General features: G+C 48.8%; 1 long non-coding RNA gene across 1 annotated transcript in view; it reads right to left on the bottom strand.

The window, feature by feature from the left end:
- The window catches only part of LOC138515571 (uncharacterized), a 387,191-nt gene extending 382,880 nt beyond the window's left edge, over nt 1–4,311 (bottom strand). Inside the window, exon 1 of the long non-coding RNA XR_011282081.1 lies at nt 4,143–4,311. This is a non-coding gene — a long non-coding RNA (uncharacterized lncRNA). The remainder of the gene's footprint in view (nt 1–4,142) is intronic.
- Nucleotides 4,312–15,785: the final 11,474 nt, after the last annotated feature.

Below are 15,785 nucleotides of genomic sequence, written 5' to 3'. Positions count from 1 at the left end.
TGGGGTATCCCACTACCAGAGTGTAATACTTGGACAATGATGCAAAAGTCAAAGTAATTATTTAACTGTGAAAGCAACCATATAAAATGTAATGGACAGGTTTATGTCAGAGCAGACGACCGTTGGACTGGGCCCGCCTGCTCCAGATTTGGGATTGGCATGGGGACAGCCAATCCACTGCCTGGCTCACTATTCTGCATCACTCACCATTCGTATTCCAGTCAACACGTAATTTGAAAGGGGATAGCGCTGGCCACTGAAGTGCTGTAGCTAGCAAGGTTTTATTAAGACATGTTCCAACATCAAAAGTGGCTGAACTTGGGGTGCTTCAGAAACCCCTGCTTTTCTATGCCCCTATAAATCCTATTTGTATCAGAGTCCCTCTAATTCATGCCCCTTGGCCACGTGGTCTGAACTTGGGCACCCGGCCCAGCCCTTTAAGACGAGGCAGCAATACTTCGAGACACATGGAGATGCAGAATATCACTCAAACATCAATAATCAAAACTGACTCAGGAAGTTGGCAAAGGGCAACTGTTTTAATGGCAATTATCTAAAACAGGGAGTTACAATGAACTTCAACGCATTTGCACGATCTTCAAACTCAATTCAACACATTAAAAAAACAGGTTATACACTACAAACGTGTCACTATTGACCTCTACCTATGTTTCAACCTACAAAACCTATGTGGAATGGTGATAGGCTTACAAGGAACTTCTAGGTATATGTTCCATACTGGTCAGGGAAAGTGATTGGGTCTCTAACATCGGGTGGGGCAACTAAGCCCTCCTCTAGTGCAGGTCACTGCGAACGTCATCAAATACAAAACGTCCCATTGGTTATACAAACTATAGGGCTCTCTATTACATGTCCCTCTATAATTGGTTGGCACCCTTGTACCCGTTTGTAATATTCCACCTACGCGAGCAGCACGCAGGCTGGCACCCAGGTACTGGTGGGCTGGTCATAACCATAGCTTCCCACCAATTAGCCCTAGCATCTATCATCACACTTGCAGCCTACTAGTTAATTAAGCCTTTGAACTCAGCCTTGGAAATGTATGAGGGTGTATAGCATACTCTGTCATCTTAGTTTTGATACAGTTCATCATAGTGTCTATTTTTATCCAGCCACATGACTGTAGGCCATCGTTTTGAATCCTACTGCATTTAAAATTCTATTATTTGTTGAATCTCTGACGTCTTTGATATTCTCGCCACTCACTTAAGACAGAAAGTTTGTTCTTGTAACACGTTCTGTAATTGTTTGTAAGCACATCCAGCCCCAAGGTGGCCTTGACTTCTTGGTGTTGATCCAACCAAGCCTTTCTTTGACCCACCTCCATGGTTCAGTTTTCGTTTGCTCACTGCAACACACTGAAAATGTCTTTCTGCTTTCGGAATCTAGCTTTGCTAAAGCGCGTTTGTGGAATCATCCATAGTCCTTACATTTCCTATGTATATACGTTGGTGCATCACCACAAACTATTCACGACATAGCAAGCCTTAAAGAATATGTAGTCTATTTGCGTTGCTGCGACTGTAAACTTGTAAATTGACTTGATAACTTCTTCATTATTTCTGTAGCATGAACATCTTAATTTCAAACTCAATATGTTGCTTATCTTTAACCCCTCCTCGTTTGGTTCTATAGAATGCTTATGTTCACTCATCTCTGCATCTCTTCTGGGTGCATCACCTCTGCCCTCCATCACGTCACCAGTCTTCCAATTTGCTCAGTTTTCCTACTTCTTCTGGAATTTCATTCAAATGGCCATCATATTGTTGCGTATGCATGTATGGCTTTCTCAATGGGAATCTTACTGCCAGGATTATTTTCGGTATAAGTATTCTTACTGGCAATGTACGTGTTTCACATTCAGTCTCCCAACATATAGGCAACATGGGGAGGAGCTTTGATATGATATGATATGAGAGTTTATTTATATAGCGCCTATACACAATCTGTTTCAAAGCGCTTCAAGGCAAGGAAGGGAACAAGGGAAAATACAACGACATTCTTACAGGACATGAACAGTAAGGATGTGAAATGAACTATCGTACTCGGCCTGACGACATTTAGTGCAAGCGCTAAGACATAGATAAGGAAGGGAGGGGGAGAGTCGGAAGGAAATAGCAACAGACAGGCGACTACCGTACTAGGCCTGACGACATTTCTGGTAGAGCCGGAGGAAAACAAAAGGTGAGGGAGAGGGGTGCAGAAAGGGAGGGGAGGAACAAAACAAGTGACTATCGTACTAGGCCTGACAACTTTCAGATAGTGCTGGAGGGAGGGGGGGCAACAGTAAGGGGATAGGGGAGCGACAGACGAGGTTGCTATCATAGTAGGTCTAGGGACAATTCTGATAGAGTAAGTGCATTGAAGAAAGTAAGGGGAGGAGGAGAGGAGATGGGAAAAGGGAGAGGGGAGGGCAGGAGAGAACAGAGAGTAAGCAGTCAAAAAGAGTGGAGAAGCAAGAGAGGAGAGCAAATACAATTGCAGAAGTCAGTAGTAACACATAATGTTCCAAGCCAGGATACAAGATGAAGATGGAACAGCATGATTCAGGGCCACCATGAGTACAAGATGCAAAGGAAGTCCAGCATGAGAGTTGAGAAAGGGTGACACACCGTGAATCAATGAAGTCCATAAAAGTAAAATCCAGCATTGGCCACAAGACGGTGATGGTGAAACCAGAATGTATTAGGACAGACTCCTGTGTGCAGGAAAGGAGGGGGTGCACAAGGGAACAACACGGGGGGACCAGAGAGGGTGGGGATGGCCTGTTGGGACAGAGGGTGTAAACACATGTTGGTGCAAGATTATCTGCTGTCTTAGCAGAGGGTCGGACCCTGGATCCTCCTGGTCCGAACAGGTCCAAACAGCAATAGCACTTTTCTTTCACTGCCCTTCACTTTGGACACCCGGGCGAGAGACACCCTTCATCTAAGAGTTAAGAGCAGGAAGGAAGAGGCAGGGCTAAAAAGGTGGGCGGGGCTTAGGCCAGGTGACCTAGATCCATTTACAGCTGCTCCCCAGCTGCAAAGGAAAAGAGGCTGGAGGGCTCCTTAAGTAGGGAAAAGAGCAGCAAGCAGGAAGGCACCAGGTGGGCGGGGCTTGCTAAGTGGTGAAAAGGAGCGGCAAGCAGTAAGGCACCAGGTGGGCGGGGCTTGCTAAGTGGTGAAAAGAAGTGGCAAGCAGGAAGGCACCAGGTGGGCGGGGCTTGCTAAGTGGTGAAAAGGAGCAGCAACCAGGAAGGCACCAGGTGGGCGGGGCTTAGGCCAGGTGACCTATATCCACGTACACCTGCTCCCCAGCTGCTGGGTGTGGGTACTTGGCTCCGCCTCTACAGGTCCATAATTGGTTAACCTTTATTGTCTGTACTTATAGTCCTCTCATAAACACTAGCAACCACTTAATAGGAGCAACTTAGTGGTTACATTACTAATCAGGTAAAATGTATCAGATTCTTCGAGAGTGAATTCAATTCCAATTTGTATTCATTAAACAAATATTCAGATCAAATTACAATAAAATAATATAAAAATTAAATCAAACCTTTTTTTTTAAAGTGACAGGTTTTAGTAAGTGCACCTATACACATTTTCTTTTTACCATCGCAAGTGTACTAACATGATACAATTGAAAACAAATGTTCTCAAAAAAGGCTTGGTAACTGTGAAAGTTAATACAATTCCAGCGATATGTGTTCTACACGTGTTCTCAGTTGTATATTTTTAACCAAATCAACTGGATCATTTAGAGCAGCAAAAAAGTATTCCAGTCTCTAACTGATGCCCTCAATCTGAATGTCACACGATAACAATTACAAGTCTCTCAAACATCTATTTGCCAACACATCTATGTTTCGGCCACTCCATCGCATACAGTCACAGAACAACTTCTTGTTCAATCAGGCATTGCTTGAACTTGGCAACCTGCAAAAACATTTGTACCTTCTGATAAAAAGCTCATCAACAACTTGCACTCCAGAAAAGTATTTTTCAGGCGCTGAACTCTATACCACAGTAAACCCCATTAATTGTCATGTCTCCAGCCCCGACTCCCCAATCCTGTACACCCGGGTCATCCCCAGTCATTCTCCAGCTCCCCTCTACATCCCGTCCCCTTTCACATACCCGACGGCAGCAGCGACGGCAGCAGCTGGGCGAGCAGCTCCAACATGCTCAGAAGAGGAGAGGTTTGGTTTGCAACCCAGGATCCTTGCGGCCCCTCCTCCATTGGAAGCTACCATGGCGTTTTCCCAGATGTTTCCATGGACATCGACAACACTCTGTTGCGCTTAGCTCTTCGTGTCACGTGATCAGGAAGAGCAGTTCCTGTTATCCATGTGGATCACGTGTCACGGGGCCCGCACCACGTGACCCGAGCCACATGACAAAGCCTCACAGTTAAAAGGCTTGGGAAAACGCAAAGGCAACGCTTCACAGCTGCTTTGCGAATACTGTTTGGCGCCCTGCTGATTTGGATTTCTGAAACCTCGACCACGGACTGCTACACGGACTTCTCTGCCCTTCTGGATACGTCGCTGTTTGTCTTACCTGGATTTCGACCGTTGGCTTTGCTACCTGGTTCTTGATTTGGTTACGCTTCACTCTGACAACTTGGCTCTTGACCTCGGATTGTTTTCCGGACTGTTTACGGATCAACCCTCACGCCTCCTTGTCGGCTCAGGTGTTCTTTTTACATCAAGTGTGCTATTCATACTCCTACCTGCCTACTGCTGCCGTCGGTTATCTACTGGCTCCTGCCCCTTTGTTTCACTTAAACATCAGGCCACCTCCATTAGGTAAGCCCATGTATTTACCCCTGATTATTCTGAAGACCGTTCATTTTGTCAGTGTCTAATTTAACCATTGTTTGCCTTATAGTGGTCAGGGGGTCCTTCCGGCGTTCCTGGTTCCAGTCTGACGGCACTGAACACCTGTGGCCTCAAAGACTGCGCGGGTAGTGATCTTACTATCTGCCCGTGCGGTACTTGGGGACGGAGGTTCGTTAAATCTGCACGACCATCAAGTCCTAACAGACTGTGAAGCCTCGCTGGTCGTCCAGATTATGGAAGCCTCAGTCAGGGATCCCGTGGCCGCTTTAATGCAAGCTGTCACGGCCCTTCGAACGGATATGGCTGCAGCCACAACTGCGATCCACCACCGCCTTGATTCCTTGCAGAGTGCACGCCACCCACTACCAGCAGATTCCGAGTTCGGAGATGCTGCACCCCAGAACCCAGGCCATCCACGCCCCCTGCACCACCCATTCCAGTGGTAGTCCCAACCCTGTTCCCTCTAGCAGCTCCGGAGAAGTACCACGGTGACCCTAGAAGTTATCGTACGTTCCTAAACCAGTGCAAACTCCACTTCTTATGCCGACCCCAGGCATTTCCTGATTCTACTACCAAGGCTGCCTTCTTGTTATCCCACTTGACTGGCGTGGCAGCAACCTGGGCAAACCCTTTCCTAGAGAGTGATCACCCGGCTCTATATGATTTTGATCTCTTGGTGAGTGAGATGGCCAAGGTATTTGTCACTAGGTACAAGGCCCAATCTCGGGACCTGGAACTATTGGATCTCGCTCAAGGATGACAGACCCTCATTGAGTACATAACATGTTTCAACCAACTGTCTGCAGAAACCACTTGGCCCGAGAATAAGAAGGCTGTGGTGTTCTATAGGGGTCTGTGCAGTTCTATAAAAGACGCTCTCTCAGTAGTGCCTTCTCTCCCAGCAGTCTACTCTGATTTGGTTTATCTGGCCTTGCAGGTGGACCCACAGAGAACCGAGCGTAGGGCGGAAGCCGGTCTTTCTACTCATCAGTCTCTCCCTCCGCCAGACACCACCAGTGAACCCATGCAAGTAGGAGGGATACGTAGCCCTATAACCCATGTTGAACGAGAACGCAGAAGAACAGACAGCGCCTGTTTTTACTGTGGTCTCAACGGCCATTATGAAGGAGTGTCCTCGTCGACCTAAGAATAAGAGTCCGGGTTTTCAGAAAGCTCGCCCCTGAGATTGGGGGGAAGGACGAGCACCCCTCAGACCCCCTCTGATGTTGTTTTTTCCTTCGGTCCCATAAGACCAGTTGTTGTCCAGGCGCTGATAAAACCCATCTGTGATTCTGTGCATTCAGTACAAATAGTGATCGACTACCGGTTGCTTTATAGACATCGCATTGGCCAACACACTGAACCTACCCCTGATCTCAAAGAAACACCCCGAACCAGTACAGGCTGTAGATGGTACGTCCCTGGCTTCCGGTCCAATCAAGCAACAGACTGCCCCTATGGAGGTGGTCATTCAAGGCACCCATAAGGAAACACTGTCCTTCGACCTAATCGCCACACCACAATTCAGGGTTATTTTAGGCATTCCCTGGCTAAGACGACATAATCCGCTAATCAACTGGGGTACAGGTCAGGTACTCTTCGAATCCAAGGTTTGTCACACTTCTGTCTGGTAGAAACCGAGGGTACACCCAATCCTGCAAGGGCCCTTGGGGCGGTGGCCTATATAGCAATCGATGAGGGGGACGTATCTATGGCTCCGCACACGGTGGGTGCGATCCTAGCCGGTATACCAGAAGTATACCATGAATACCAGTATGTGTTCGACAAGGTCACAGCAGAAGGCTTGCCACCGCATAGGCCATATGATTGCCCCATTGACTTGATTCCTGATGCCACAATACCAAAAGGCTGGATCTATTCACTGTCCCCATCCGATGAGCAGGCCTTGAAGGCGTACATCCAACAAGCATTACGTTTGGGTCATATCCGGCCCTCTTCCTCGCCAGCATCAAGCCCCATATTTTTTGTCCCCAAGAAGGAGGGGGATCTCCGCCCCTATGTAGACTATAGGCGGCTGAATTTGATTACGGTCAAAAACCGCTACCCTATCCCTCTCATCTCCACGCTATTAGACAGGCTGACACATGCAACCGTATACACCAAACTGGACCTTCGCGGGGCATACAACCTGATTCGTATGTGCAGAGGGGATGAGTGGAAGACGGCTTTCTGCTCTCGCCAAGGCTTATTTCAGTATACATTGATGCCTTTCGGCTTATGTAATGCCCCGGCCACTTTTCAGCACTTTATCAATGACATATTCAGCGACATCCTAGACATTTATGTGGTAGTATACTTGGATGATATACTGGTATTTTCTCCTTCCTTGGAGGAATACATCATCCACGTTAAGGAAGTGCTGTCCTGCCTCAAGAAGAACACATTATTTGCTAAACCCGAAAAGTGCCAGTTTCATGTTGAAGAAGTCGAGTTCTTAGGGTTTCACATATCCCCAGGGGGATTGGTGATGAATCAGTCCAAAATCTGTGCGATCACAGAATGGCCGACTCCGAGGAATCTCAAGCAACTACAGTCCTTCCTCGGTTTTGCTAACTTTTGCCAGTGTTTTATCACTGGCTTCTCGTCCATTGTGGCCCCTTTAACTGACTTGACCAGTCCTCTTGTCCCATTCCACTGGTCAACAGAACATCAGGCAGCCTTTGACTCGCTTAAAGTAGCCTTCACCACCGCTCCTGTCCTTCAACACCCAGATCCCGATCTCCCTTTCGTCCTAGAGGCTGACGAATCATCATCTGCATTAGGGGCAGTGCTTTCACAACCTTGCCCAACTACTGGTCACCTACATCCAGTGGCTTACCTTCACGTAAGTTCACGGCGACTGAAACACATTATACAGTCACCGAGAAAAAGCTCCTGACCATTAAGGACGCACTACAGGTCTGGAGGCATCACCTCCTGGGGGCTAAGTATCAAACTATTGTGTACTCCGATCACAGGAACTTGCAAGACCTGGCTTCCCTCAAATGCTCGAACAGCCGGCAAGTACGTTGGCATCTGTTTTTTGTGGCTTACGAATTTGTGATCCAACATAGGCCAGGGGTGGTCCACGGAAAGGCGGATGTACTGTCTAGATCTCCAGAGGGGGTGTCCTTCCCGTCTTTTCTGGATACACTACTAGAGCAGGGTCATGTAGTCTGTGCCTGCACTCCATCATTACCCATGTGTCATGATGACTGCCCCCGGGCATCTGGACCAAGCCCATCCGCCCCGGAAGCAGGCATCAAGACATTTAGTAAAACCTCAGAAGCCCCGGCTAGGGGCTATCTGGGTTCAGTCCTGGCACCTTAGGCGCCAGGCTCATAGTAGGAATCAGTCCTGGCGCCCAAGGCGCCAGGCTCATAGTCATCACTTACCTCAGGGAGACCATGCTGCACATGCATCCAGGCCAACGTGAGACCTGGAAGGGACTATTTTTCTGCAAGGACTATTTTTTGTTTACTCGGGTGTGGTTCTAGGGACTTCTTACCTGGGACTACTTTTGAGGCTATTTAAACCACGCCCTATCTACAACACACGCTTCGCGTTATTCTGCATTCTGCAGTGTAACTCTCGCCGTGGCTGCAAACCTGCATCCAGTCTTCTGCCATGCCCGCCTCACATCCGGAGCTCCTAGAAGAAAGGGGAAAATAGGAGAAGAGGTTAGGTTACGGACATTAATCTGATTCCTTACCTGATTCAGGATCTTGCACCATTCCGAGCATGAAGGGACATACTTCGACACGCTTTGCTTCGCAGCTGCAGCGCCGCTCCATTCTCACCAGTCCACAGCATCTTCGAATCGGCGCTGCCTCCATCATTTTCTTCGGCGATCCTCAACACCTGGGGAAAAAGACAAAGGAATATCGAGGTGAGTCTAGAGAGACTACAAAGACAATCATTTTACCACAAGGCTTACCTGATTTACCACCGGAGGCATTAACCTTCAATACGCTGCATCTTCTTACGCGGCATCTATGAAAGAAGGACAAAACAACAAGTTAAACTCACGCAACTTTACCGGATAGTGTTGGGTAATACAGACTCTTACCTGAATGCCACCAGCAACCTCCAGACAGTATTTGTTGCCGCAAAATCACCAAGGGGGTACAAGAGTGAGCATTGGACATATTGAACTCTTTAAACTTGGTAAACCCCGGAGTCAATAATCTTCCAGAACTCCAATACCCCAAACCAGTGAAGTAAATGGTATCTACGCACCCCTGCAAGCCACGGAGGATGGAGAGCTCATCCATTAAAAACATAAGGTGAGAACACTAAGTGGGAATATCGGAGGTGGCCAGCGGGGAGAGCGGGAGCAGTGGGGAGGGGTCTGCACTTAAATCCACGGGACTAAATCCCTTTCTCCATCTACAAGAGAATATTCCTACGAGTGAAGCACACGAGACTAGGCGGGTCTGTCCAGACAGCCATCTTTGCCCTTCGCTTCACATTGGAGGAGGCCGCTGCTGTCCGGGTTCGATCGACGCCCCTGTGGGAACCAGGTGAGGGTAACACCATGTTGTCAGCGATACACCATTGGGTCACACAACACCCTCACACACTGATAGATGGGGCTCTGTCTTTCAGGACGGATTGCCTTTCGTACAGGGGAAGCTGTTTTTTTCCCACCAGTGACATCCGTAACCAGGTACTGGATTGGTCTCATGACGCCACCATCAATGGGCACCCAGGGCAACATCGTACTCTAGATCTGCTGAAACGTTGGTGCTGGTGGCCGTCGATGAGACGTGATGTGGAGAATTATGTGAACACCTGTTTGGTATGCGCTCAGGGTAAATCACGCAGAGGTCACCCACTGGGATTGCTTCAACCACTACTGATACCCCCAAGGCCCTGGCATATGGTCTCAATGGACCTGATCACGGATTTGCCTCGTATGCAGGGTTTTGACGCCATCTGGGTAGTGGTAGATTCATATACAAAAATGGCCCGGTTTATGCCCTGTACAGGGATCCCCTCCGCTCCTATATTGGCCCAAATGTTCTTTAAGTCAGTCTTTTGCCTTTTCGGGTTGCAGCAGGTCCTGGTGTCAAACCGTGGTACACAATTCACTTCTCGGTTTTGGCAGGCCTTTACCAAACTCCTTGGCATCGATGCACGATTCTCCTCTGCCTATCATCCAGAGAGTGATGGGCAGACAGAGAAGGTGAACCAGGCTCTGGAGCAGTACCTACGTTGCCTTTCCCTCCAGTATCAGGACACCTGGCTTAATTTGTTGCATCTTGCGTAATTTGCATATAACAATGCCCTGTACTCTTCCACTGGTTTTTCCCTTTCTACTCCTTATACGGTCAACATCCCTGCACACTTCCATTACCTGATTTCATGCTTTCCAGTACCCCCACTGCTACTGCCTGTGCTCGTGACCTTGTCATGGTTCATGCCCAGACCCTTGTCCACCTTCAGGAATCCCAACTTTCTATGAAGGCTGCTGCTGAAAGGAAACGGGTGGCGGCTCCTGCATATCAAGTTGGTGATCGGTTTTGGTTGGCCTCACGTCATTTGCATATCCCTGGATGCCGGAAATGCTTCCCCGGTTTGTTGGTCCTTATCGGGTGTCCAAGGTGCTGAATCCTGTGGCCTATCGCCTGACGATTCCCCGCGCCTGGTGCATTCATCCAGTGTTCCACACCTCCCTACTCAAGCCTTGTCCTGGCCCTACCCGCATCGTCTCCCCTCCTGCTCCTGTTTCTGTGTCTTCCCCCGATGTGTTTGAGGTCTGTGCCATTTTGGGTTCCCGTTTTTTAGAGGGCGTTTGCAGTATCTTGTGGATTGGGTGGGTTACGGTCCTGCTCTTGGGTTCACGCTTGTGATGTAGATGCCCCTCGGTTGGTTGCTCTTTTCCATTGGCAGCATCCGTCTAGTCCACAGGGTCGAGGGCCTTTGGGAGGGGCTCTGTCATGTCTCCGGCCCCAACTCCCCAATCCTGTACACCCGGGTCATCACCAGTCATTCTCCAGCTCCCCTCTAGATCCCGTCCCCTTTCACATACCCGACGGCAGCAGCGACGGCAGCAGCTGGGCGAGCAGCTCCGACACACTCAGAAGAGGAGAGGTTTGGTTCACAACCCACGATCCTTGTGGCCCCTCCACCATTGACAGCTACCATGGCATTTTCCCAGGTGTTTCCATAGACATCGACAACACTATGTTGCGCTTAACTCCTCCTGTCACGTGATCGGGAAGAGCAGTTCCCGTTATCCACATGGATCATGTGTCACGGGGCCCCCACCACGTGACCCGAGTCACGTGACAAAGCCTCACTTCTTAAAAGGCTCGGGAAAACGCAAAGGCAACACTTCACAGCTGCTTTGTGAATACTGTTTGGCGCCCTGCTGATTTGGATTTCTGAAACCTCGACCATAGACTGCTACACGTACTTCTCTGCCCTTCTGGATACGTTGCTGTTTGTCTTACCTGGATTTCGACCCTTGGCTTTGCTACCTGGTTCTTGATTTGGTTACGCTTCACTCTGACAAGTACTCTTGGCTCTCGACCTCGGATTGTTTTTCCGGACTGCTTACGGATCAACCATCATGCCTCTTTGTCAGCTCAGGTGTTCTTTTTCCATCAAGTGTGCTATTCAGACTCCTACCTGCCTACTGCTGCCGTCGGTTATCTACTGGCTCCTGCCCCTTTGTTTCACTCAAACATCAGGCCACCTCCATTAGGTAAGGCCATATATTTACCCCTGATTATTCTGAAGACCGTTCATTTTGTCAGTGTCTAATTTAACCATTGTTTGCCTTATAGTGGTCAGGGGGTCCTTCCGGCATTCCTGGTTCCAGTCTGACGGCACTCAACACCTGTGGCCTCAAAGACTGCGTGGGTAGTGATCTTACTATCTGCCCCTGCGGTACTTGGGGACGGAGGTTCCTTAAATCTGCACGCCCATCAAGTCGTAACGTTAATAAATACAAAACATTTGTTTACCATGATGAGCACACTCAATTCAATAGTGATGTCTTCTGACACTCCACATCAATGCTTTGGATCATCGACAGCCTCTACATAGGAATACTCTCAATATTAGGTACCTGGATAGGGCTTCCACCTGTAACTGGTCATTTTAAATGTTGCAACTGCTCAGTCTGTGTACTTACCAAGAACCTCAAAACAGTTGAATTAAACGGCATGATGTGGGACCTACAACAATACATTAACTGGAAAAATAAAAATGTGATCTATGGCATCAAATGCACTTGTAATTTTCTTTATGTGGGAAAAACGAAGAACAAAATATGTCCCCTCTCATTCCCCTTCCACCTTAGTGCTCTCCTTCTCCCCTATTTTTTCAAACTGTTTCTCCATCTCCTACCCTCCCTCTCTCACAAAGTCTGGAAGGAAGAAACTAAAAAAGGGACTCCTAACATCCAACCCGGGCCTGCCCATCGCAGACACCTTCATCAATGCTTCATCCAGACAAACTATCACTGACATCTTCATTGCTGTTCCTCGAGCTAACCTGTGGACCCCTCATATGGTTCCTGTCCTTTCCCCATTCTCCTCCTCACCGAATACTGGCAGCCCTAGATGGGAAATGCTCTTGGTTCACTTCTTATCTTCCATATGCACCATTAATGTCAATCACAATGGCACTATCATGGCCAAGGGCTCTCAGCCCAACCTTCTCCTGCTGGACATTCATCTTCCTTCCCTTTTCAACTTCAATTTTGCACCTTCCAACCCTCCTCCCCTCATATCCCCTCCCGCAAGGGGTAGCACTGCTCCCCTGTACTCCGCTCACAAATCTTTTTGCTACCCTCAATTCTCAATTCTTGCTCTGCCATTAAACACTCCTAGATGTTACCTCCGTGAAGACCTTGACCTTGACGTCCTCTCCCTCACTGAAAAATGGTTCAAATCAAGCTCTGTCACTGCGTTTTAAACTCTTCTTCCTGATGGCTACAAGATCATATTTAACCCCAGTCCCTCCTGACGATCTGGTGGTGTAGTGGCTCTGATCTTCTCCATCATCCCCCCTGAATCCTACTCTTCCTTTGAAAGCCTAGTCCTCAGGCTGACTGTCTCCCCTTCTTTCTCTGTGACTCTCGCTACCTCCCCCAAACTTATCTTTCTTGTGGATTTAAACATCTATCTTGACTCCTATGATGTGGCCAACGCTCTCTTCCCTGACCTCTGCAACACTTTCTCCCTCATTATCTTCACCTCTGGCCCAACCCACTCTGCAGGCCATACCCTGGATGCCCTAAAATCTCGTCAGACATCCTCCTTTCCACTTCCATCAGTATCCCTCTTTCCTGGTCTGACCACTCCCTCCTCTCTTCCTTCCTTTACCTCCCCTGTTCACAGTCTGCTTCTCCATCATTCGACCATTGAAGCATGTGTCAGTCACTGCCTTTGCATCGTCCTTCATCCTTCCCCACCCCCTGCTCTGGACTCTGCCCCTGAATCTGTACAATCTAACTTCCATCTCTCTATCACTAATGCCCTGGACATCTTTGCCCCTGTCATGAGGATCTGCATGAAGCCTGCCTCCAAATGTAACTCTTGGTACAGTCACTTTGAAATGAAAATGCAAAGCGGCAGAAGGGAAATGGCAGTCATCTAGCTCATCCCCTGAAAAACTGGCCTGCCACCTCTCCAAAGGCAATACCGTATTTACATCTGCTCCAAGAAAATAGTTCATGTCCAAGCTCGCATCTCTGGAGCCACTGACAACAAGGCAAAACTCTTTAAAATCTGCAAGGATCTATCCAATCTTACCACAGTCTCCTCTTCTCCTCCCTCCCAGGCCTTATACTCTGCACTGGCTTCACACTTTTCCTCAAAAACTCTTGACATCCTGCCTCTCTGTTATCTGCTCCCTTCCACCACTCCCCCCCTTCTTTCACCTCTTCGGACCCCCCAATACTCACCTCCCTCTCTCCCATTGCACCAGAGGAGATCTCTAGAGTTATCTCCTCTATGAATGTCTCCTCTAAACATGAGCTACCCTGTTCCTCTAGAACCATCAGGAACTGCATCATCATTCTCGCCTATGCCTTGGCGTGCCTTTGCAATCACTCTTTTACCAAAGGCTCTTTCCCTCAAGCACTCCCTTGTGCACCTCTCCTAACAAAGCTGTCTTCTGGCCCCTCATGCCCAGCAAACTATCAACCTAGCTCTATCACCCCTTTCTTGGGCAACCTCATGGAGAAGATGGGCATCCCAACTGACCCTTCACAATAAAATGAATGGCTGCCTCCATGACCAGCAGTCTGGTTTGAGGGCAGCCAAAAGCATGGACGCTGCTCTCTTGAATACCTGTGAAGACATACTCTCTAATCTGGACTCTAACTCTCCTTCTGTTCTGATCCTCCTTGATCTCTCCTCTGCCTTTGACATTGTCAAACACTCCATCCTCATAAACCGTCTCCATGAAACTCAAGGCATCACAGAGAGGGCACTGGCGTGGCTTACCTCTTGCCTCTCTAACAGACCCTCCCAAGTTCAAATGGGTCCTTTTTCTCTCCCCCACCTCACTCTCTACCTGTGGCATCCCTCAGGGTTATATTCTATCACCATGGCTCTTCAACATTTACTTGCCCCCTCTGGCTCACCTGATCTCCACCTACTCTCCTCACTTCCAGTGTTATGCAGATGAGACACAGTTCTCTTTACCCCTGTTTCCCCTACCTCCTCCTCTTCCTACCTTATGCCTGACTGTTGTTCAGGCATGATGCTCTGCCAATGATATCTGCCTCAATTCCAGCAAGACAGAGATCCTTCTTATTGGGATGCCTGCTCCTAGTTTCCCTCTCACTCTCTGACCTGACTCCTTGGGCCCCCTCCCCTTACACGCGTGTGAGGTAAAAAACTTTGTGATCATCTTTGACTCCTTGCTCTCCTTCCCTCCACACATCACAGACCTTGCCAAGAAGTCCAATTTTCAACTTCATCTCCTCAGGGGCATTCTACCTTTCCTCACCTTCCTCCTTCCTCGCTTTCCCCCCTCCCTCTGATCCAGAATGGGACTGCAAGGCTTATCCTTGGCCTCAAGCCAAGGGACTGCTTCTCTCCAGCCCTGAAATCTCTCCACTGGCTCCTGGTGACTGCAAGGATCAAATTCAAAACCATTTGCATCATCCACAAGGCTGTCTGGGACCTGGGACCTCTCTACATCCAGATTTCCCTCCCAAAATATCACCCAGCCAGAATCCTTCACTCCTCTGACTCCAACTCTCTGAAGGTAAAACGTTTCTCCAAGCAGAGAGTGGGTGATAGATCTCTCTGTTCGGCTGGCACCTCCCTCTGGAATAGCCTCCCCCCTCAGACTTAATCCAGATTTCTTAAGTTACGGAAACCTCTTAAGACTTTCCTTTCTCCTCTCCCTTCACTCTTCCCCTCCTGTGTTAAACTCTCTACCTGCCGCTGTAACTGAGGCATGGTCCCTTCAGAGTCATACAGGGACCAGACCACCTTCCCTATTAGTCCCTGCCAGTCGCCTATGCCAGCGCTTACCCTTGGGCGTTCTTTCCTGGACTATCCCAACCCATTCCTCCTGTCCACTGCCCTTTTCCTCCCCTCCCCCCTTTTCCCCTGGCACTTGCCACCCTGGCATGAATAGCCCTTATTCATACATGCCAACCCTCCCGATTTAGGTGGGAGACTCCTGATTTTTGGAGAAAGATATTGCTATTTTTCACTTTCTCCCTCCTAAAATAATTATTTCCCCAATGTATTCCTAAGCGAAAAAAGTTCATTCCTGATTTCTCTGATGAAATCTCCCTCCCAGGTGCCAGGGATGTCATTTGGGGGTCGCCAGAGGTCGCAAGAGCGTCCGCTGGCGATTGGCCAGCGACCCCTGTCAATCTCTTGCGACCTCTGGCCATTGACCAATCAGAGGAGGAGGGGGCGTGGCCACAGCGTGCTGCGACGCTTGCGTTGGCCTCCAT

Source organism: Ambystoma mexicanum, chromosome 6q (assembly GCF_040938575.1).
Source record: "Ambystoma mexicanum isolate Mex_15411 chromosome 6q, UKY_AmexF1_1, whole genome shotgun sequence".
In the NCBI taxonomy this organism is placed as follows: Eukaryota; Metazoa; Chordata; class Amphibia; order Caudata; family Ambystomatidae; genus Ambystoma; species Ambystoma mexicanum.
Note: the sequence above shows the minus strand (reverse complement) of the source record. Positions and strands in the feature narration are given on the sequence as shown.